The sequence below is a fragment of the Aquila chrysaetos genome, chromosome 1 (genome assembly GCF_900496995.4).
Source record: "Aquila chrysaetos chrysaetos chromosome 1, bAquChr1.4, whole genome shotgun sequence".
Classification (NCBI taxonomy): Eukaryota; Metazoa; Chordata; class Aves; order Accipitriformes; family Accipitridae; genus Aquila; species Aquila chrysaetos.
The window spans coordinates 54668224-54691486 of NC_044004.1; positions in this window are offsets into that span (position 1 = coordinate 54668224).

A 23263-nucleotide genomic window follows, 5' to 3' on the forward strand; every position below is an offset into this window, starting at 1 on the left:
TCTTTCTGTATCTCTCTGTTAGGTAGGCTTAACTTCATAGCTAAGTTGCTGGAGGATTGAGGGATATTTTAGAAATCCTTTACAATTAACGTGCAAGCCTTGCCCAGGTTAGGTTCCTATTTATCAGTCTCAGATTTTCAAACTTTACCAGAGTTATCAGTCCCCTGTAGGGCAAGAAATTGTCCCTGTCAGCTTCTTTTCCGAATTCAGCCAGCCCCTTCTCCTGACTCACACACCTCCTTCTGCTGCGTTCAGGTGGGGTTCTCCTTTGAAGTGTTTATTTTTGCACCACATTTGAGTAAGAACCTTTTATTCTTTCAAGCCCTAAGGTTCATGGTTTGGATCAGTCAAAAATGAAAACTTTCTATTATAGCTTCACTGTAGGTGTGTTTTATAACCCACTGTGCCACAAGTAAAAATTAAAAACCTTGCTCAACTTTAACTTCACAGCATTATAGAGACATTATACAAATACAAAATTACTCAAATCCCCGAAGCGCACTGTGAACTAAATTAGTGATTTGAAGTTCTCCCATTTAATGTTAAGTATCTTTCGAATTTTGAAGGTACCAGCTGAATGCACTCAGTGATAGCTTTTTGAGCCCTGTTCTTAATTTCTGCATATTATGAAGTTTTCACCACATTTTTATCAATTGTTCCTTTTCTTTTGCTCAGCAATATAATAGAGTAATTGAAATAATTCACTAGCATGTAACCACTTTACATTAAAAGATACTAATGATAACACTTCTGACTTATTAAGGAACCTTTTCTTTCCCTTCATAGTCACAAGGCTGTACATATTAGATTTAGAGCCTGTTCCAAGTGAGCAGTTATTTCACATTGAGTCCTTAAGTTGCAGGACTTAATATGAACAAATTTACCTGCAATTTCGCAATATAACTCCATTGAAATGATTGTGTAATTCAGTGTAACTACATAAAAATGACAATATAGCTGATTCCCAATTACATAATGGTTACAGGGTAGTCAGTGTTTCAGTGTAAAATGTAATTGATTCTTAATTATTCTATCTTGGAAGAAAGACCACTGCTCATAATTTCATTAAGGTGGTAAGAAATCACTCTGCAAAGGGAAAGAATCAGCCACTTGTATACATGCTGATTTTCTGTTTGCTGAAAGTATCACTTTTTGATTTATCTGTTTTCAGATGGGGTTTGTAGAATAGTACTCTATTTTGAAGTTGCAGCAGTATCAACACCAGAAAAGGAGTTTCTGGGCTATTGCCTTGATGTTTTGGGTTTTTTTTTTTTGCTTGATATGCACTTATTTACTATCTTAGAAGCAATTAGAAGATAAAGCAGTACTGTTAGGCAAGTTATTTCAGGAGAAATAACAATGCGCAATAAAAACAAATAAGCAGCTTTTCTAGCCAGAGTTGAACCTTATCAATTACAAACTCACTCAGCAAGCAGAAGTGGACTACCCATACTACTGTCAAGCACTTAGCCATTTTTTTCCTGGCCCCCAAGGCTCTTCTTCTCTGTCCAGCGAGGACTTGTGCAACCTTCTTGTCCTCAGCTCCCACAGGACCCTGCTCCCTCTGCCCTGTGGTCAGGGCACACAGGGCAGGGTGCCCAAGGGCACAGTTACAGCTGCAGTGTCAGGGTGGTCTGGCCTTATTTTCTTGCATTGTTTGGGTTTTGATAGAAGTGGAGAGTCAAGCATAGCGGAGCTGGCCTGGCTGGTCCTAGATGGGGAGCTTCCTGCAGAAGGGCAGATTTCCCATGATCTTCACCACCACTGTCAGGGTGTTTCATTCCATTAACATGGCAAATGGGAGCCTTTCACCCAAGGAGGACAATTATTCTCCATGGTGGAAGCTGTGTCAGGTCTGAGGATACCTTTTACAACGCTTAGAATAGCACAAAAAATATTTTTTCTGTTATTGATCTACACTTATAGTGAAAATGTGGCCATGCTACATGCCTTTTGATGCCCCATAGTACCTGTTATCAATAGGCTTATTCAGCTATATACACTGTTCAGATTACAGGACTCTTATTCAAATGGAATATTTCATTTTGACTCTGCAGACGGGTTTCTGTCTTTCTCTTACTTCCACATCAGAAAATAAATCTAAAGGCCACCAGCACAAGGTTAACAAAAGAGAGTTGTCAGGTGAAACGCTCTTCCACGGAAATGAAATACCTTTAAACAATAAGTGAACATCCTCAAGGAGAAGTGGCCTTTCATGGATGGTTGCCTAGTGATGAGATCATCCAGTGCAAGGCTGACTGACTGGCAGCTCATGTCTGGAAGGCTGTAAAAAGTCAAGTTTTTTTCCAGCTTGGGACAGAGAGTTGCATAGGGAGTGCTTTCATTATTTCAAAGTGAGAGAAACCTTTTGGGTGGTATGGGAGCCCATCCCATCTACATCTAGAAACTCCTATAAGGACTCCCTGAAGCTGGATCAGGCAATGGCGGTGCAGGGCACTATACTTAGAACAGTTTTTCCTCATTTTTCTAACTTTTTCATTTACATAAGTTTAGAGATTCACTGCAAAATTTGTTTCAGGCCATAGTTAAACCCCACTGTAGCTTATGTATAAATAGTGCTGCTGCTTACACATATGATTTATGATGGTCTCCCCCCACACAAACACATGTGCATAAGAAAGAGAGCAAGACTAAGTAGAAGGGAGAGGTCCAAAGTGATTTTTATTGGGGTGGGGAAGGGCAGGATTTGGAGTCTGAGGACTTAGTGCAGGCAAAAGTGACTGTGTAACTAAGTTCTCATTGTGTTACCACATACGTTGTGACCCCCAAAAGGCAAACCATCAACCCCCAAATACCCAGGTGAGTTGTGTTCAGGGAAATGTATGTGTTTTGCAGAGGATGGGAATTTGACTGTGGTCCCAGTTGATAACAAAAACTGGAAGGTCTTCTGCATCAAAAATGACCCTGGTGGTTGCCACTCAGGGGCACTGACTGAGCACTGTTTAAACTCCTGGGAGTTAAAATGCTTTTATTTTCATTTGAAGGAAAACACAAAGGAGTTAAATGACCTGAAAGTTTTATTTTGGGTTGAAGGAAATGTTGTAGGTTGACCATAGGTTAACCTTTTTTCTTTTCTCTTTTGAAAAATAAAACAGCCTTTCCCCAGTATCTTAGCATACTTTTCGAAGTATGGTCTACAACTATATTTTCATGATCTGGAATTACATTTCATATGATATTTAGCATTGTAGAATCACAGAATGGTTTGGGTTGGAAGGGACCTTAAAGATCACATAGTTCCAACCCCCCCACCACGGGCAGGGACACCTTCTGCTAGACCAGGTTGCTCAAAGTCCCATCCAACCTGGCCTGGAACACTTCTAGGGATGGGGCATCCACAACTTCTCTGGGCAACCTGTTCCAGTGCCTCAGCACCCTCACAGTACAGAATTTTTTTTCTTAATATCTAACCTAAATCTACCCTCTTTCAGTTTAAAACCGTTACCCCTCCTCCTATGACTGCATGCCCTTGTAAAAAGTCCCTCCCCATCATTCTTGTAGGCCCCCTTTAGGTACTGGAAGGCTGCTGTAAGGTCTCCCTGGAGCCTTCTTTTCTCCAGGCTGAACAATCTCAACTCTCTCAGCCTGTCTTCATAGGAGAGGTGTTCCACTCTCTGATTATTTTCATGGTCCTCCTCAGAACCCACTCCAACAGCAACATGTCCTTCTTGTGCTCTTGTGCCCCAGAACTGGATGTAGTACTCCAGGTGGTGTACTTGGAGTATTTGGTAAAATATTTTGAGAACAAAGGTGCACCGACCTTGCTTTATAATTGTAGGTATCAAATGTTCCTTTGGCAGAGCAGTCTGCAAAAACTGGCAGTGACTTTTTATTCCAGTTAGGTCAATTCAGACTGTTAGGCAGGTTTCACTGATGCTTTGTTATCTCATGTATATTTCCTATTTTTACTCATTGATACTTTAGCCCCTTAAGCCAAAGAACTTTCAGTCATTCAGAACATATCTGTACTTTCTTTGCATGTACAAAAGAATCACAGAATTAAGCAAACCCAACTGTTGCACAATGTCCATCAAATTGTTTTTGTTGTACAACAACTTTATAAGTTGTACTGCCAGAAGAAAACCCACAACTAAATAACAGCAAAGAGAAAGGGAAAATGCCTCCATTTACTTAACTGACGTGTTGAAATCTGATGCCTTGTCATCTGGGATATGACTTTATTTGCCCATGTGAAAGTGGTGGAGTTGCCAAATCTGAATATCCAATGAAATTTCCACTTAGTACCTCACAGAACAAGACTACAGTGATAAACTTACTTTCATCCTGCAATGACTATGCTTGCCCTCTTTTGTGTCCCAGTTCAGTCTTCAGATATCTGTTGTTGCCCTCTCATTGTAATAGCCCATCTCCTGGATCTTTTATCATGTTTTTGATTCCTGATGATGATTTCTTCAAGATATCTTGAATCACTTCTAGACCTTATGTGACCTGTCTGCAGATACATGGTGATGGTATTAAGTAGAGTGCCTGACCTGCACTGTTGGTGATAACACATATTTCTTGTTAGTTCACCGGCGTGTTTCAAGGCTGGCAGAAACTTCCCGAGGAGCAGGCAAGTCATGCTGTCTTGACACACCAGGTTGCTAGTCACTCACCAGAGTGACAAATCCTGCCAATAAGCATCCCCTGCTAGCAGCTCTCAAAAGAGGGATGGTTATCTACAGAGAAATGAGCTGAGGGCATTGTGTGACAAAGAATATCCACAAATATGAGGCTGTAGTGATTCTTGTTTATCATTCTTGTTGCATTAGAATTAGGTCTGGAGAAAAAGCTCTGGGCATCCTGAGCTATAAAGTGCTGTGACTTTGAGGGCCAGTATATTTTCAGATTGTTATTTAAAGAATAAAAGGACGAGATTTTGGGGGAGTTTCAAATTTCTTCTGTAATTTTTCCCTGACAGTGTAACTAAGCCAGCTGATGGACAGCAGTTTACTGAGTTAGGCTTTTTGCCACATACCGCTTGATATCCCTGAGTGGCAGAGAATACCACGTAAGGCAGAAAATGGGCTTACAGCAGCTCAGAGGTGGGACGGGAAGGCTAGGTCCCTTGGGGACATCATGGTGGTAACAACTGAAAATAACCTCTCAAAATACATTACTTTCTGCCACTTCTCCTCCGACCATCGCTAAGAGTGATGGCAGGTGTCAGAAAGTGGGCAGAAGGAGGGCGGGGGTAGAAAACGGCTGGAAGAAGAGTGCTGCCCCAGTGGGGAGGTTGTTGGCTGTCAAACACACTCTGGCTGTATGAATGTCTGCTGTGTGAAACTCAGCCCATTCGGTCGAACTCATCCACCTGCATCAAGGAAAAGATGAAAATTCAGCTCAAAAGCAGCCTGGGTTGACAGTGACTAAATGCAGAAGTAGCTGATAGCAGCTGGGCAGCCTGTGCAAAATATCGTTACCTCATATTGGATGTGCGATGGATAGGTATCAAAACCACTGTTGTCGCAATTAGAACTAATTGTGACTGTTTTTGTGGGCAAACTTGGCAGAGAATCAAGAGCTGCGGTAGGTCTTATGCCTGCGTTACCGGTGTCACCCCAAGGGCAGTGCTCCCATGTTATACCTGCGCTGTGAGGAGAGGTGGAGAAGGGGCTCGGTTTCTTGTTCTGTCATGTTAACATGTAAGCAGTCAGTTGTCAGACAAACTGAAGGAATGAATGGCTCTTCATCCCAGATTATAAAATCTTTCTTGTATCAGAAGAGTCATGCTTTTTCAAACACATATTCGAGGGCAGTCCTTTTATTTCTGTGTTCATATTTGGGTAGGTGCCCAGATCACTTAAAATAATTTTGCCCTTTATTTGCATTTCTGTACAATTTATTGCTTATCAAAATATTTTCTCATTTAGCTAAAAACAGTGGATAAAAATCTACACCTAAAATGAAGGAATTCATAGTTGGTGACTGTAATTGTATTTTCTGGTTTAAACACTTATGAATCATACATAATAATTTATCCAGGACATAATCAGTGCAGAGCAGATATCTGTCACAACCTTTCAGATTCAATAATTTTTTACAGCTGCTTTGCACTTGTGGTCACATATTTCAGAGCTTCTCTACCCCCTACACCATACCAAATGCACACATAAGCAAACAAATCAATATTTGGCCATTAAAATGCAGAAAGTGATTTTAGTTGAAAATTGTTCATGAATTTGAGGTCCATGTTTTTTGAAAAAATAACCCTGTTCAACTTCCTCATGTTGTGTGGAACTTGTATAATCTAAGGGAGTAATGAGCTTTTCTTACAGTCAAGAAGTGGTTTCAAGCATTTTGCCATTCACTCCTTGGATAGGTGAGACTGGAAGGGTTTTGTGAGCTCTCAGCATGGTGGAGAGGGGGGCTTGCTGCGAAGCAATGCTTCTGTGCGTGGAGGGAGGAAGCCAGCAAGGTTCAGGTGGCTGTCTGAAAAGCCCAAGCAGTTTGTAGTCAATATTTCAGCCCGGTGGCTCCCAGCTGGGGAAAGGGCACTGAGAAATAGAGGAGTCTCTGCATGTATCTGAGCATTGTCCTCTGAATTATCTGAACCTGGGCTTCAATTTGGAGCATCACTAGTAAGAGCTGTGTTGCGCTTAGTGCTGTGTGAACACAAAACAAGACGAGTGCTGTGCATTGGAAACGGTTTTAATTTTTATGATTATATTAATTACCTAAGTCATATAACTTAGTATAGTAGGAGCTGGTTCAGAGACAGTAAAGACAGTTCAGAATTAAATCTTTGAGTCATGTGCTGCTTTTTGCTCTGTTCTGTTGTGGATGCTATTTTTTTTTTTTTTCTCTTTTAAATATATTTTAGCAGGAGAAATTCAAACATGGCAGCAAGTCTGCAAGAGCAAGGAGGGTAGCAGGAGCTGTAACTTTTCTGACTGTATTTGCATAAGTTTAACTAATTCAGCTGTGGCATACTGTACATATTATAGATAAACAGGGACTTTACTTCACTATCACAAGCTGCCAATTCCACCTGTCATGTAATTCACAGTTTTTATGTGCTTTATCTCAATTAAGTTCCATCTCTAGAGCACACTGCTGCATATTACTGATCTGCTAATGAAGCAATAGCTATATGGCATATCTTTCTGATTCCAGCAAACACAGAATAAGCACAAGTCAAACATTCCCCTGACAAATTGTATGAGCCAGGCTCTCATTTCTAGCCAGAAAAGAATCAGTTTAGCTAAGATGAGAGACATCTAGGTTACTATACATCTCAGCTCTGAGACTTTGTTGGTCTTGGTTGATTTGCTGGTAGAATTATTCCAAATGCCAAAGGAACCGAGGAGCTCTTCTGGCAGGTGGGACCCTCTAGGGTCTACAACAAACCAGAAGGTGCAGGGATGGTCCCCACCAGGATGGCTCACCCCAGGCCCTATGGAGAGCCAGAGAATGGCCGCCTGCAGGTAGCGCAGCTCATGTCCAAGGCAGGAGGAAGGAGAGGAGAATGGTGGTCTGCTGGTAGCACACACTCTGGCATTGGACATTGAGGTAGAGGTTGGCTGGAAGAAAGGTGACAGCATTAGAAGGAAAGTTTCCAATAAGACTTTTCCTTTTGCTGTTCTCCGCTTCCAGCTCCTGACACAAGTCAGTACTGTTCTCCTTCACTCTACCCTCTTCCAATGGTGCTGAATGCTGATGAGCTAATACTTGGCTCAACACCAGCAAGTAATTTCCTCGTAATTAATTTGTTTTCTCTATACCTGACCTGAATTTTTTCCCCGTAATTTGCAGGTTGGGTAACCCATCAGAATGAAACAATTTTAGGGGGTACCCAGGAGTACAATGAGTAATGGTTATTTTGACTCTGGCTTCCCTCAGTCTCTTTCGCTCTCCCTCTCTCGGCATTAGGGTTTCATTGCTATTATAGCACTTTGCATATAATTACCAACAGCTTTAGGTTATAATTATATTGTCATTTAGTACATTTGTAATGGGAAAGAATGAACAAAGCACTGAATTAAATATGTGATGACTGTTGGTGTTGTGTGCCTTTTGCTTTCTTAACAACTTCATTAATATTTTTCAATGTTTATGAGGAGCTACCTGGAAAAACAGCCATTGCATGCATTTAAACATGTCACAACTCTAGGAGCTAAAAGGAAAAATAAACAGGATGAAGAGATAACCCTTTAGGATTTAGGATTTTTTAATATGGACTTTAAAAATTACTGCAATCATTTGCATATTTATTTCACACGACATTTTCAGAAGACAGCAGCAGTGGGCTAATGCTAGAGTAAGTGGTAGAACTCCTGTTGACCTCAGTAAGAGCAGATGTAAATAGGTACCGTTCACTCAAGAAAATACCACGGGGTGCTCGCTGTTTGCAAAACAGTTCTAAAGTTGAAGCGTACTGCGTCTCTGTCTTTGTTCTTGAGATAACATCCAAACTCACTGTTTGGTATTTCCTCTGCTGGTAACCAACATAAAATATGGTTGAACAAGTACATTTTGCCACCATATATGTGGAATAAACTTAATGGTTGTCTCTAGGAAATCTACAATGGCTCCAGTTTACAAACAAATATGAATAAAAGTATCATATACCTTGTTAATGTTGCATAATTTGTATGTATGTGTATACACGTAAAAGTGTACTCAGCTGTATGTGTATGTATATATATACATATACAGTTACAGAATGAAGATTCTAAATTACATAGCCCAGTAATGGCAAAGAGAGCACTAGGTCCAGCTGCCTGACTCAGCAGGTGATCATAGGTGTCAGGGATGTCAGCGGGTGTTTCAAATCCTTGTCCTTCCTCCAAGGTACCATGTTACATCTGTGCTGCTGACACTGGTTGCAGCATAGATCACGGTGATGGGTTCGCACAACAACCAATTTAGCAGCAGGCTGAAGTGGAGTTTATTGTAGCATTGGTGTTTGCTGCTTCACTCACAGCCTAATTTGGGTCCCCTTCAGGGAATTAGGAATGCAGGTTTCTGGTTGATGTGGGTGATTAAATTTAGAACTTAAGACAACACAGCTAGTTTTCGAATGTCATGGGTTTTTTTAATGTCACCTGAATATGTCAACACCATCTTTGCAGGGCACAAAAACATTGCTAAGTATGATGGTCAGTTTTTACATTCCTATGAACTCTAGGAGCGTAGGCATGAAAGAAACGATGTCTCTGAGTATCTAAACAATTTCATGTTACTGTGTGGTCACAAGAGAGTTATCAAACTTAATTCCTTGAGACTTATACATAATTCCGTGAATCTAAAATAAGGCAAACATAATAGATTTGTTTTGTTAAATAACAATGCCTCAGTACCAGTACCTCTGTGTCTCTCTGGTCTCTAGCTAGAGAATACTGACACTAAGATATTACTGAATACATGAGATAGCATTGTAAAGCATAAAATATATCAGATCCATTGAGAACATCTGATATAAAGTCTCAATGCCATGTAAGCCTGTGTAAAATACACTTTTTCTGACTAAATTCATTGAGCTTGTAGGTATCAATAAAGATGATGAGTATTTAGTAAAATAACTGGTGCTTGTAACATATTTCATGTCAGTAGGAGAGGTTAGAATTTGACAGCATGGATGGAGATGTTTCTAAAGATTGATCTTTCTAGTGATTTTATCTCTAGATCGGATAGATGTCTCTATAGTGCAAGCATGGGTTTTACAAGTGAAATCTGAGCGTTGATTTGTAAATAAAAGACAATTTGCAGAAGAGAGTTTGGTTTAGAAACAATTGTCAAGATAAGTGAATCAGCTAAAAATTATTAGCGATTGAGAGTGTATATACAATTTCTTCATATTCAAATATTTAGGATTAAATGCTTTACAATGTAACCCTTCAGTCCTACATATCTTTGCATAATGCAGAAGAAGGTGTGAAGGTAACAGCCGTCAAACACAAGTGGAAACACTGGTTGACATTTCTCAAATGCAAAATTTTAATGAGATTCCTCTCAAATGTTTTACATGAATAGAAGAGTATTAAAAGGAAAATGTGTCATATCTTCTGTCTTTTCCTGGCCAGCTAGAGGAACTAAGAATTGAGATTGATATGGCTAAGTAGGAATCATAATACTTTGTTCTATGTAGAAGCCATAATACTTTCTTGGCAAAAAGTTACTTGCAAAAAGATGGAATAAAGAGTCTTTGAATCGGAAAGCCAAGCTGTCCACAATCAGGGAATGCCACAATTAAGCTTGTGAGCATATACTTCAAAGTCACTCCACCAAATTGTTTACTTGCTAGGATTTCTCAGTGCAAAAAGGCACAAGGTTTTTTTAAACACGGGCAAAACATTTGCTCCCATTTCTGAGAACTGCAGATACAGTAAAAGCTAAGAAAGTGCCCTACAGTGGAGAAACAATGTAGACAATTAGAGGCCAGTGCATTGAAATTTGGCCAAACTCTAGGTGCAAATGAAGTACTCTGATGGCAAAATCTCACTGATTTTGTCACGCTTAACTGCCTTAAAGGATCTGGCCTAGGGACTTCAGCCTAGATGACAAGTTAAATTTCTAAAGTCATATAGCCATCAGTAAGATTACAGTGTTACTTGTCCCTGAGGTAGGAAACATCCTGCATAAGCACTGGTAAATGCCAGACTGCCAAGTGCTGGACCCGATGCCTTAACCCTAGCAGGATTCTCAACACTGAGAATGCTTTATGAATCTTTTCTGTGAAACCTGATGAAGAAGGATTTTCTGAGTGAATGACATCCCTGTGAAGATAATGATAATGACCCACCAAGTAACGTATTACTTAGGATAAAAACAGAGTGTGATGGTGTCCAATTCAAAACTTTCTCTCTCTACCCAAATTTGAATGCTGGCTCTAGGTGCGAATCTGAATATGAAATAAGTACCTGTAGCAAGGCTGGAAAATGGATTCATCAGTTGCTTCTCCTGACAATCAAGTTATAAAATTGTTCACACTCTTTTTCCTTTTTCTGGATCAATGAATCTATAGTATTTTAATGTGATCAAAGTTATTCTACGTTTCAAGACCATTGCTATTAATTAACTAATCAAAGCTTTGTTGGTAGTTGGATTTTTTTTTAAACCTAAGGGGAACAAACCCAGAATTTTTGAACTATGTTCTTTCCATGAAAAGAGATTAGAGAAGTCATTAGCTTAAGACCACTGCGTACCAACTAAGAGGCAAATGATATGAGTTTTCATTTTTCAAACTTTATGTATAAAGCATAAAATTCATTGATAGCAGCAATATCCTGCCAGCATGGTCTCTTAGTAAACAAGCTTTCAGAAAAACTATGATAAATAAAGTATCTTTGATAGATAAATGAATACCATGAAAGCTAATGCTCTGCTTAATGGATGTACAACTTTACCAGCATCCATTAATTTGTATATGAATAAGCTGTAAGTACAGGTGGTCTTCAAGTCAATTATACTTCAGCTAAGCATGACATGAAGAGCACACAACGAAACAGCCTCCTTGAAGATGCAGTAATGGTGAACAACAAGACAGATAATCATGAAGGATTATTTTACTGGCTCATAAATCCAGATCAATGCTGACAAGACTCAGCTCTGGGGATGACAAACCTCCACTTTCTCTTGTGATGTTGACTCGAAGATGCCAGGCTAACGATCTTACTCCATTAAGCTTTTTCCAGTGCCATCATCTGATGGTGTCTTGTTTGAATGTTTATATTCATCTTCTTTTAAGTTGCCAGATGACTTTTCAGGCCTTGGTACATATGACAAAAGTCATTCTGCAAACTCTTTTTCCACTGAGAAATTTGAATCCAAACATTTGCTATTGTTTCTAGCATATTGCACTAGTCAATGGCCGGTCATTCCACTCTCTTCTGAGGCAAAAGTTGTGTATGTAATTAGGACTAATTAAAATATAATAAGAAATCACAATGAACCCTCAACCCCCCCAAACGTTACTGAAATTTCAGAAAGACAGTTAATATTTTTGTTAATTCATCTAACTGTTCACTTTGTAGCTTGGAAGGGGTTCAAAATGAAACTGCTGAGAGGTGTTTTTCATGTGCTTTCTTCTCGCCCTATTATTAACAGAAGCTTGATCTAACGATCAGATCATTGTCAAATGTTTTAGAAGGGATATTCAGTCTTTCCATGTATAAAATCTGTATCTCTGATCATTCAGTGTCCTTCTCTTACTTATCCATCCATATTGCATCTGTTTAAAGAGAGAATGTTACTGAACATATTATTCAAGGTAGAGGAATACTGCCATGTCTGTTGTTATCAATACATTTACAGATCATTCATATGGTATTAATGTGACTAGATTGTCTGCATTTTCTTACATGTTCTCTGCTACCTTTTTCTCACCAGTGAATTTCATTTGTCCTTGTGCTGCCCAGCTGTCTATCTTTGACAGGTCTTTCAGCACTACCTTCCTGACATCTGTGTTTTGCTTAGTCAAAACAACTTTGTATATATATTCTAATTTATAATATATACTAATCTGCTGATCAATAAACTAATAACAGGAAGGTTTTCTATAGTCCCTTTTCTTCTAAACTGGCTTGATTTTTGGAGCTGTATATATACATAAATAGCATCTATGACAATTTTTGTTGTTTAAAAGATCAAGTGGGTGGTATCATGTTATTGTGCTCTCCTGTTGTCACGTGTTTGTGAACACCAGTGTTATGCAGATACTGTATTACTATCCCCTTAAGTCAGTGGATATTTGTCACAGGTCCAGTGGGTAAAAGCTTTGCTAATGTAGCTAATAGGTAAGCTCCTACTTTCTAGAAACAAATCAATATGGTGTTAGGGACCTATTTTTTCCCCCTCAGCTTTACCTGCCCTCATCTAATTACCTTGTCTGCCTCTATTATCTCTGTGTTAATATGAGGTCTCAAGTGAAACTGAGTTATAAATGAGTCCTAGTTCCTGTGTTTAAAAAGTCATATGACTCACAGAATTATGTGAACTTTTGGTCAAAAATTAAACCCGGAATGATCTTACTGGCTCCTGTGTACCTTCCTTTTACACACTATTAGAAAGTAACACTGAAAACAACATATTCCCAGAAAATGGATGTTTTTCTATTGTCGTTATAAAATGTAACAGGATGGGTCCTGAATTTTTTAATCTTTATTTATTAATTGCGCAAACATTGTCTTCTTCTTCAGTATGAGAGCTGGTTGAAACCAGACAGTGAATTAGCAAAACAGGGGGGTTTAACCTTATATTTTTACTGATACCAAGTCTATACAGGGTAAAGAAGCACATATGCATTGATAGCCATAAAACTTTTTTGTTTTACATAATTGAACAATATGAACCTAAAAACTTTCTTTCTCATTCCAATAACTGTATTATTTTAGTTTTCCCTTTGTATGTACCTCAAGTTTCTGAAAAGAGGAACAGCCTACATACTGCCAAGGGGAGACTATTTGTGAAGTCTTGGATAAGTTTGTCTTGAAAAGCTGTCATGAGGCTAGCGTGTGAAGTATTCTGTTCTGCGATCTTGGGAAAAGGACAGTTCAAAGAGGGTGCATTACCTCCCCTGCCCATTCATTGCTAAGTTTTGCCTACAGAAAGATAAATGACGTAAGGAAGAGTCTAGAAAGGTGGATAGCTTAGCATTACAGCACAACTCTTTTTCTTTTACATTTCCATGCAAATTGATCCAGAAATCCATCAGCTGACTCTGTTAATGAGGTCAAGAAAAACATGCAGAGTTAATCAAACCTAGCTATAGCTTTTATTGGTTAACTGTCTCCAGGGATGGAAACTCAGGAACACAATTTTTCTTCTGTGCTTGCAGAATCACCTTGCCAAAACAGTGGTATCGGAATTTAATTTCATTGAAGAGCTGCCTCTCTTTTCCCTTTTGCACAAAAGTTACCCATGCATGTCAGTCTTGTCATTTTAATTGAACTTACAGGCATGACTGGCACGTGGTGGAATTTACTCTGTCAGTATAACAATAATAAATTATTGCATAAGGTTTGATAAAGAAACCTGGGACTTTGCAGAGGAGTAAGGAATTGGGGGCAGGAAGGAAGAAGTTTCATGAAATACAGCTTTGCCTGCCAGTTGACTTCTCTGTTTCATGCATTTATTCTTGTCACTTTGCTGCCTGTTGTTGCTTAATTATTCCAGACACTATGCCCATCATATTCTGTGTTATAGCTATTAATCAAATGGTTCAACCTTTTCCAGTCTGCCTTTCAGACAGGATAATGTTCCTAGTTACTTTTACAACTCCTCTGATTTTTCCACCATTTTGCTTGCACTTTGAAATGAATTGCAGAAATAAGATTTATCTTCTTGCATCCATGAAGGATATTAGGGAGGAAATTAATTTTAACTTTGAATCTGATTATCCCTAAATGATTAATTGACATTGGTAGTGGTGACCATGTGGCCTGAATAAAAACCATCATGGGAAATGCTTGGATTCATAAGTATTCTAAATAAAATCTTGCTGTAGTACATGTATTCGTGAGAAGTGTATCCATAGAGGCCTCCCAAGTTTGAGATGCAGCCAGGGAAAAATAGTAGGGTGCTTGTTTAAGCACGTGTGTAACTGAAATTGGTGCCAAGAGTTTATGATGGGTATGATGGAATTATGCAATGAAAGGCCATGCAAATGAGAGGATAATGCCTGACATGGTGAAGAAAGAGTCAGGGTATCTGGAGGAGTGACACTGTTTAACAACTGTTGGCCATCTTGTGTAGTTTCATATTTTAAGCACTGAAGACTCTGTCTTGGCCCCAATTTGTGATAATAGGACATAGTAGCTATTTTTTTTTCAAAAGTGTATAGATGTCTTTTGAAAATGGAGTATCAACAATATTCTAAAAAAAACTAGTTAAGGCAGAATTTAGACTTCTAAATCAAAAATAAAAAGGTATGTGGATGTCACTGCACTAGCAACTGTCAGAACCTTTAGAAGCCTAAATGAAGGTTTCCACACATATGTAGAAACGTCTTAAGTTCTTTGCTGCATGCCAGATGTGAGATGAAACAGCACCCAAAAGCAGATGCTTGAGAAGCCTAGCTTTATCTGCTAAGTGTGCCCACAGCAAATCTACTCCACAGCAAGAGTCCCTGAGCAAATCCCAGCATCCCCACTCATTGCACTTTTCAGTATGGCCAAAAGATGAAATGATGGTAGTGGATTCTGCCTCAACAGTTTATGCATTTTCCATTAGACAAAAGAGGCATGAAGTGGACTTAGTCTCAGCAGAGACTGGACTAACAGGTTATCCCTCACCAAGGTGAATATCCTAAATGCTTGGATACTGAGTAATACTTCTTGATTACTGTCATGAATTTTGTCAAGTTTAAGAGTATTATTTAGAGATTTCAGTGAGTAAATGACTTCACAGGGGATTTCTCAAATTGTAGAGATATCACCAAGAACGCACAAGGATGCCAGTTTGAATAAGTGGGCCACTGAGATTACCCTGAGTTAAGAGGCAAGGGAAGGTCTTGGAGATTAGCAGAGTATGAAGAATGAGAGGTAGTGGGATGATTTAGGTTAAGGTAACGCCCAAGATAGACATTGGACAGGAAGGACTGCATTTCTGCAGAAGAGCGCAATACTGAAGTACCTAAGACACAAAAACAAAATTACCCAGGAAATAGTTTTCTCTGCATGAAAGTGTAAGTAAGGCACAATCTTAGCACTATTACTCAGAAAGAATGTGCAAACTTTGTATTTGCAGATTTAGGAAAAGGTTCAAACCAAAAATGGCATCCAGACAAGTGTGACAGTAACAGGCATCACACTTGTTCATTCTGATGGAGGGTATAAATGGAAATCTTGAAAGGCAGAACGGTATTTCAGTTTTAGCCATACTGAGCTTAAACTAACAGCTGCACCACTGCAAGAGATGTCAAAGAGACTGGCTATGATTTTAGTTTAGATGGAGAGAGAAAATTTTGGAATAGCAAAATGGATCCATGAATTGTCAAAATAGAGAAGGTACTTAAATAGGTGGTTCATGAGAAGAAATTGTGGTCTTTAAGATCTGGGCCTGTCACACTCATCAAATAGATTTTGGAAAAGCTGTATTTTAAACATGAATTAAGTAACGAAGTATTATTTAAGGTTCCTGTAGTAATTAGGAAGAAGAATAGGAGAGGCTGTGGTTTCCTGTCACAGAGCTGTAATGCAGGAATAGTTCCTCTTTCATCAATGGCATTACCTTGGTGTTAATTTTTTAAGTAAAAGAACATTTAATCTCTCAGAATCCTTCTAACAGGTATATATTTGAGTGATACACATGCAAAGTTAAGGTTTTTATTTCATATTTCATAATTAGAAACTAAAGCCTTTGATAATGTGATAAGTGGTCCAAATGGGGGTTGCAAATAATCATGCCTAACTAATACCTACTGTATAATCAAAAAACACAAGAGAACAGACACCTGCATAATGCAAGCCTTTGGAACAGATGTGCCCCTATTAATAGACATGAGTTGCCTATTAAAACTCTATGGTGACAAAGAATGTTTTCCAGTTTATGAAGGATACTCTGCCTAACCTTCAGTTTCTATATAATTATAAACAAGAAAAATGTAGAAGTGGCGCAGCTTTCCTCTTTTCCCCATTATGCCACAACATCAACTCTTAGCCCTCCAAGGTTTTAAAGGTACTACACTGCTTATCCAGTTGTCTTTGGTTAATTTTATGGAATGTATATTGTCTGAAGACATGACAAAGAATATCATTCAATGGCAATATTTTGCCAGTAAAGAAACTCAGCATTCAAAGTCCATTACAAACATCAGACAGATGGAGTGTGCTGATGATTATGGATGTAACAAACAATGTAGTGTGGGAGGGTTTTCTTAAAGATACCAAAATAGCAGTTTCAGAACTGTATAATAAAAAAAGTGAGCTACTTAAAAATATACTACAGGGAACAGAAAAGTCATACATTTATTTGTTAGGATAATATTTTAGATTTTAATAACTATTTCCTAGTCCTAACATTTCACTGGAGATGAGCTTGAGTTTCATTCTCTGTAGGTACAGGTATACATATAACATAATACATGTGGCTTGTCCCATAGATTTTGATGGTATTATTTACATGCTATAAATTAGATGCATGCATATACATTTGCAAAATAGAGGTTTTAATTGTTAAAGAAGTTGCCCATTAAATTCCCTGATACATGCAACTAAAATTAACCAGACCTAAAAAAGAATGGTTTCCTTGATGCTAGTGGTCATGAGCTAATCTGATTTGAAATATTTTTCAGAGAATAATTTTAAAAATCTCAAAGAATAAAACAACTTTTAGAAGAGTGGAGGAAATTAAACATAAGAATCTGATATCAATGTTTTTGGGTTTTTTTTTTGTGGTGCCCATGAGCAACAAAACCAAAATGTTATGAAAAAGCTTTAGAACATTTGCCAGTCATTCAGGCTGCCTAATTCTGCATCCTTAGACTTTTTTTTCCTTTTAATATTTTCTAGAAATAGATACTTTGAGAGAGAGAATACTTTAGATATCCTCTCAATTTTCTTATTTGAGATACCCAAAACCAGTAGTGTCAGAAAGCAGCTATCTGAAATGAAAGTTAGCTTTTTTCAAAATCTTGGAGGTGAGAGAGAAATCCTTAAAGGACGTGTAGTACTGGGGCATTTGCACCCACGGTCTTTCTTTTGGATTCAGCTTTATTGAGTTAAAGAATTAAACGAAGGTGAAGAATTTCAATCTTCCTTTTTTACAACCCATTTCTTAGAGCTGATTGACTCCTGCAAGCCACACACAGTGTTCAGTGTCCCTGAACTGCAAATGCAGATGAAGATTGTGGGTGTTCCCAGCAGAGGGCTGGGTATGCTGCTCCCCTACCCTGTAATTCCTATTTTTCCAGAGCATGGTTAAGGCAGAGGGACTGGAGTCCTGGGGAAGGGCCCCAAGACCTATGGTCATGCAATATTAGTTGATTATTTTTTTTAAGGAATAAATATTTCATATTCATGGGTGCAATAAAAAACTCTGAACTGTGGCTAGTACTGAGATAATCCGCCTGAGTTTGCAGAGAGACAGAAGCAAAAGCTATGAGGAATGTTGTTGTCCTGTATCTCCCAAAGAAGAGCTAACAGAGCCAAGGGGGTTTTCTCCATCCCTGCCCAGCGCAGGCCTGGGCTGACTGCTGGAGAGAAAAGCGTGGGGAGTCCAGCCTGAACCTGCATTACCAACATCAAGGTTTCTCTGCTGCTGGTTCTGTTTATTGGGAGTACAGAAGAGGAAGGGTGGCTTCTAGTGCTGAAAGAGGAAATCACAATTAGAGAAACATGTGGAGCTTTACGCATGACAAATGGAGAAGCCTGGATTGTACTGGCCCAAGCCTATGTGGTTAATGTGTCCTCCTTTATCTATGGCCTCGTATTTATTACCCATCCTTTCCCTGTTCTTAAACACCGTGTGAAGCTTCTAACTTTCAGTAATGCAAACCACTTTTGAAGGGTTCTTTTTAAATAATATTTTACTTTTTCCTTGCCAAAATTCAGGATAAGCTGAATTTGGTTACAAGATACAATTATCAGTTTAGAATACATAAATGGAAAATGTTGGCCACAGATGTATCCATTCAAGGTAACAGGAGCCTTCCTTTTGGAATGATGTGTTATGCATTTTTTAAATATATTTGACAGCATCAGGGCACTACAGTGAAGCCAAAAGACAGCTGAGGTTTAGATACTTTCAATGTCTAAAATATCTTTATTTTGACAAGTAAAGATTAGCTTAAAAGGTCAAACTGAATGTTATATCATGTACTGTAGTAAATGTAGAAGGACATTAAAAATATATTCATAGGGAGTGAGAGCGTGTGTATATTCATTCAGTGAGAACAAATATATTCAAATATATACAGGAAATCTACTCCATCCATCTAAGTCTCTCAGACCTAAAGTACTCACCATTAAAAAGTCAACAATTCAGGATAAAAGATATTCTATAATAACTTTAATTTAAAAAAAAAAAAAAAGCATTCATGGATTTAGCAGCTCTCACAAGTTGCTGTAGCTACTTGCACTTCAGGATTTTAAAGACTGGTAGTGCTGAATTATGTGTCTGCATGAAGCTACTGTGGTGGCCATTGCTTCTCTGACTGAAGGTCATGCTAGGGGTGACATTATGGATCAGAGATCCATTCCACCCCTTCTTATTATTGTTCATTCTGGTAGTAGCTCTGCTGCTGACCTACTTCATAGTTGACATTTTAGGGCTGAACTCGCTTCTCCACATAAGGTACCTAGTGCTTTTTTAGATTCCCTAGTGTATCAATAACATCCATATGGAGCTGACAGATAGAGAAATAGGACCTGCAAGAGACCTGTGTCTTCTGAAGTGGCAGCACAATCCCGGGTGAAGTATCTTAGAGCAACAAATTGGCACTATGTCAAAGTGGCACTTTGATATCTATGTGTGGGAGCCTAAACTGAGCCCTTAGTGACTTTGTTTGGTGTAGTGAGAGGTAGCTAAGTCTCTACCTGCTTTCTTTCCCTCCCTTCTCACCTGCTTTTGTAGACAGAAATAGCCTGCTTATGCTCAAGTCAGCATAACCCATACCACAAGGGTAGCTCTAGCTGGATATATTTGTGCGTGGCCTCCTGGCAGCAAAGTCTTAACTCCTAGCGTTCAGCAGTATGCATTTATGCATTTTCTTTTCTGTGGCCTATTCACTCTGTTTATTGCTATTGCCCTCAGGGACACATTCACTCACAAAGATTTGTCATCTGTCATCCAGAATTCATCATAATTTTGTTGCACATTAGATTTGACACAACTATGATGAATACCCAGGGTATTGCTTTCCCGTTCTGTGAGTGGCACTTAAATTTGTACAGGCAGTGTTATCCTGGTGACTCATTTCACTTTGACACCATTTTTTTAATCTAGAAGGCTGAACAACTTGTCCTGACTTTGGTCTCTTGCCAACTGTAGTGAGCCCTGCCTTCCCTCATCACAGAAGATCCTCACCAAGAAGCAAATACCTGCAGCTAAGAACTCAGATGATCAGAGCAGCCCAATCCTTTCATGTAGAGGTGGGAATAGGCCATGGAATGGAACACTGGAGGAGAGCATTTAATTAACTCAGATTAGGTCTTCCTCTTCATCATTCTGGATGAATTTCGTTTGTCCACATTGTTTCAGCTTTATTTTGCTTAAATCACTATGTCAAGGAGATAGGACCTTCTTTCCCAAGTCTGCTCCTGGCCCACCATGAGTCACTTCAGATACGTAATTCACTTTCCTGTGATGCTGTTTCCTTATCTGTTATGGCAATAACCTCCACTGTAAGGCATATGAAGACTTTCAGATAAAAAGAGAGCCTTTCTGAAAACTATGATAAGTTACTGTGATGAGGTCTGATGCGCCACATATTCTCCATATAGTTACATGAACAAAAAAGGTTTGCATGCCACCAGAGCCAGTTATTTACCTTAACGGCATGTCATAGTATACCTGAATTGATTTTATACAAGTCAAAATTATTTCTGAATTAGAGATGCCGTGCTCCTAGGTGCCAGCAATCACCAAATAAATACACTGTGTAACCACAACTGCCCATACGATGTACAAAACAGAAATGTGGAATCTACATTATGCCAACTGGAGAATGATCCCATGGGTTCAGTGCTCCCCCAAGTGTAAGGGAATATACATTGACACTGCTGACTGTCAAGTCACCCACACTCAAAGCCAAAAATGGAGGTGGTCTTCTCTTTAAATATTGTGCATGTCAGGTAGCTAGTCTGTCAACCAAAACAGAGTGGGAACACATCAGCCAAAAGCAATCCTTCTAGAGAAGGAGAATACCCCACTTTCTGCAAAGATGATTAAGATTTTATTTGGGATGATATTTTCGTTCTCTCTCCTCCTTATCCATTACACAGACAAGAAAGAGAAGCAAGGCCAAGTGTGGGTTCAAGATCCATTTACATCGCACCCACGCAGAGCAGTCCCATGTTCATTTACTGCAGTCACCCACACAGAAAGAACCTCCATTCTGGGAAACTGAGCACTTCATCACAGCTTGGTTGCAAATCTCCCCAGTTTGCCTATGTAATCACAGCCAGCTTGTAGGAAAACATGAAAACAGTTTTAAACTTGTAATTTCTATGGTGAGCTCACACCACCATTTTTGTTATTATTAATTTATAATGACATAATGAAAAGCCTGAGGAATTTGGAGAGCAGGACTGCAAGTCTGTGTTCACATTATGAAGATTCATGACTTTTTTTCTCCTGATGACTCAAAGTACTCAGGGGCTTGCTATTTTCTATAACAAAATAGCATCAGAAGTGTCTATCTACAAACATACTGAAACACTCAAATCTGAGACTTTTGATCCTTAGTAAGTGTAGACTGAAATGATATGAAAAAGGCAAACAGCATGTAACAAAAGCTTTATAAAACAAAAGAGCACGTATCAAAGTTGAAAAACCAAATAACATACACGCGGCTTTTAAAATGACCTCTGAGAGACAGGAATGAGCCTGTCTTTAAAACAGATACAAAATTTGGTAGAAAAAGAAAGTTGGAAGAGGCTGATTTGGTAGAGAAAATTGAATCCATTTGTTAAATACACATTTTATATACTCTGACTCATAACATGTATGCAAGTATAAACTAAACTAACCAGCCTACAGGACAAACACACATCCAGTCCACCAAGGTTACATTACTATGAAATTCTGTCACATTTTCACCTTCTGTAGGTAACATGAACTAAGTATTACATATTTTTGAAACTAAGATTAGAACTACTCTTTACATTTATCAAGCAAATTTATTACTTTGTTTTTAATTCTTCTAATCTAAACAGATATTACATTCTTATAGTATGATTTTCTAACTATGGAGTGCAGTACAAAATTGTTCTTGCCTATATCTGGTATAAGGAATAAGTTATTAATTGCAAATCCTCCTCTGTTTTGTATTATCTAGATGTAAAAATGCAAGATTAAACATTGCCATAGTTGATTACACTGAAGGCATTGGTCAAAATCAAAGCAATAGAGTGAAAAGGCTGCTTTCTGCTTGAGGGCACCATTGTTTGTACTGAATATATAGCTCTTAAGGTGTTCCTAATGTCTTACCCTTGGGGTCAAAGCAATTAAGGCAATTCTCTATGGGACTAATGCATTTCTGTGCTTTATTTTTTCAGTACAAGGTGTTAAAAACTCTACAGTGTCATCATCTGCATACACAGAAAGAGCTTTTTTTCCTTAGAATTAATTTATTGGATACATTTTTTATGATATTGTTAATGTTAACAGTCTGACATGTATTTTTGGACTCGCAGAGTCATCACCGGGTACATCTTATGGCCTCTCGTCTTTAAAGAAAGAGAGAACAGAAGATTCAAACCTGCTGCTAAATTCTGTGTTTTATAGTAATAATATGCTGATTATACTGGTAATAGCCGTTACAACCAAATGGGAGGATAATGTCTACTGACATGTCATCATAATGAATTAATGTGAATTCTACTTAATTAGATATCTATATCCAGATTATGTTTCCAAATGAAAGTCATCCTATATTTCGTATGGCTTGGGTTCTGTAACTGAGCACTGTATAAATCAGTGTGTTTTGCATAACAGGTATGTGATTAAATATCACTGAAACAGGAAAATTTTCAAATAATGGACCTGATCCGTTACTCACATCTCAGACAAAATTCCAGTTGACTTGGTGGGCAGTTGGTTTGCAGACATTTTGTAATAATTTATTTTTTTCAGTGATAGAAAGAGAATAGTTGACATTTCACTTACAGAAGAAAATTGCACAGTGAAATGATAGATGTTTCAACAGAATCTGTAAATTTGATGAAAATGTAAGAGATATGGTTTTCCACATCCATATTGTGTCCCCATTAAAATAATCTGAGAGTAATAATAATAGAGGCAATAAAAATTCGGTCTTTGTAAATCAAAGGTAGTGCCGTTGAACTCGTGAGCTGGAGGTGTGATAGAAATTGTGCCCTAGTATTTCAGCTGAGTCCTGATTTCCCTTTTCTGTAATAGAACAGGTACCGTTCTATTTTCTTTATGAAGTCAGTCTTTCAAAGCAGTGAGCAGACACATATTTGACACGTGAGAAAGTGATGCCTGCCATATAAAGGAATAATCAACTCAATAGTCTTGCCTAAAGGGCCAGGTTGTCAACCCCATGCCCTCTCCAGCTAGGCAGGCTGAGCCCTGAGGATACGATATGGGAAAGGAGGAAGACTTCTCTCCAACGCTTAGC